Consider the following 2,592-nt stretch of genomic DNA (forward strand, 5'->3'; position numbering starts at 1 on the left):
TGTATGTATGTATATATGTATGTGTGTGTATATATATATATATATATATATATATATGTATATATATATATTAATTTAAGCTTTTATTTGATTTCAAGAATTTCCTCTATTTATTCATCAATATCAAGTGTATACAATAACGAAGCTTGAAAGAAAAATACAAATAATAAATATTAAATATATAAATAAACACAACATCTCTCAGTTGGATGCTATCCCTCATTAAATTGTGCTCTGGGAGGGAACAGGACTTCTTCCCAAATTAACCAGCGCAGTCTGGAGCTGATGGGAAAAGCCATTATGCGACACAAACAGCATATAAAACGGCAAGTTTCAATGTTCTTTGTAGCTCAGTAAAACATTACATTCCAAGAAATAATTATGCGAAATGGCTCAATTTAGAGGGATAATTACTTATTCTTTGGCTTCCAATTTTAGAGCGGAACATGCAAAACAAAAGAAAATACTGTACATCAGGCCGCAACGGCTCGAAATGAAAATGTTCCATCTCAGATGAAAACCTTTCTATGTCCTTCTCCCATCATCTACGCATACTGTACAAACGTATTTGAATTATTCAAATCTTGCCCTTACCGTGATAGAGATTTAAATAGTTAACGTTAAATAGCAAACAAATATTGCATTATGATGACAAAAAACGAATTCAGGCCAAGCTGATGACACAAGCTGATTATGATGTGGTCATGTTTGGAACGCAAACCAAACAAAGCCGTTCCTATAGCACATTCAAATAGTCTAATATGTTGAAAAACGTCACCGAATCTCTGTTGAACTTATCTGTCTGAAGCAGTCTATTTGTTAACAATCTCAAGATGTGTCCAGGCTTTCTATCTGAACACCATGACCGTCTGATGGCTGTCACTGAGGGCAAACCCTATCTATCGTAAACACTCAATACAGATAAGGTCCATTGTAAGCTGTCTGCTTCAAATCTGTGCGCTAACATTCTCACACTGTCAGATACGTGAAGGGTTTCCCACAGGTTTGTTAGCTTCTGCTACATTTGAGATGATATGCCTCCTATTACAGTCAATTTGTTAAGTAAACTCAACTAACAACTGAAAATGTAAAAACTTTTGATTGGGTTGCTAAAGATTGTTTAGCAAACCTCATTCTTTCATTATTATGTTTGATTTTCAAATCCAACTACAAGACAAGTAAAAGCTTTAAAAATCACAAGGAGTATTCTGTGTTGTGTTGTACAGTAAAATGTGAAAATATCTTTCTGTAATCCACAGAAATTTCAGGACATTGGAATCAAAAGTGTTAAAATGCACTTTTCTGGGTTTTGGCCTACAAAAATATGCCATCTGTAGTACTTTGTTACCCTGGTAGCTAAATATACTGTATTAAACCGCAGAGTTGCATTGAGATGCACATAGACCTCAACACACGGATCTCAAACATGGTGAGATCAACAAATGTTAATTCAGTAAAAATATGAACCATCTGACAGCTAACAAACAGTGACTGCAGCAGCATAAAATAAGGCAGTAAAATGCACAGCAATGATCATGTTTAATAATAGTTACCATATAATTATTTCAAGCATGCTGAGAACATCCTTCAACATTTAATTGTTTGTTCAGATGACTCAATTTGGAAAGTTGGGACAACATTTGGATGGGTTTTTGAACAAATACATGAGTATCTAAGAAAGGTCGGTAACACTTTACAAAAAGGTTCATTAGTCAACATTAGTTAGTTAACATGAATTAAGCATGAACAATACTTCTACAGCATTTATATTGAAATCGCATCAAATGACCCCTTTAAAAGAAAATATAATTTCTAGTTCAAAATTTCACATTTAAAATGAAATGTGTCACTTGCCGTTTCTATGTAATTGAGAAATTAAAGGGATAGTTCAACCAAAAATGAAAATTCTGTCATTAATTACTCACCCTCTATAAACTTCATAATGGATTGACGCTGGCATTAACTTAATTCTTTCAGAGGAACTGTGAATGCAGTTTGACAAATGCTAGCTGACATAATGACAATGGAAACTGTCTGTCATATGTTATCCTTCATTCTGGAACACTTGGAATACTTTTGATTGGTCAATTGGTTCTGTGATCAGAAATTCTATATTATAAAATAACTTTATGCACAGCTCAAATTAATGTTTCATATCCATATTATTTTGTCTGAACTGCTATGTTAAATATTCACAACTGTTCAAAAGTTTTTTTGTGACAAGGACTTATTTGCTCACCAAGGCTCCATTTATTTGAGCAAAAATACAGTAAAAACAGTAATACTGTGAAATATTATTACAGTTCAAAATAAAGTTTTTTTTTTTATTTGAATATATTTTAAAATGTAATTTATTCCTGTGATGTAAAGCTGTATTTTCAGAGTCTTCAGTGTCACGTGATCCTTCAGAAATATTTCTAAAATGCTGAAAACATTTCTGATTATTATCAATGTTAAAAATAGTTGTGCTGCTCCATATTTTTGTGGAAACCATCATACATTTTTTTTCCAGGATTCTCTGTTATTAGAAAGTTCGGCATTTCATTGAAATAGAAATCTTTTGTTTTTACTGTCACTTTTGACCAATTGAAT

Source organism: Sinocyclocheilus rhinocerous, unplaced genomic scaffold, assembly GCF_001515625.1.
Source record: "Sinocyclocheilus rhinocerous isolate Xijiao unplaced genomic scaffold, SAMN03320098_v1.1 scaffold623, whole genome shotgun sequence".
Lineage (NCBI taxonomy): Eukaryota > Metazoa > Chordata > Actinopteri > Cypriniformes > Cyprinidae > Sinocyclocheilus > Sinocyclocheilus rhinocerous.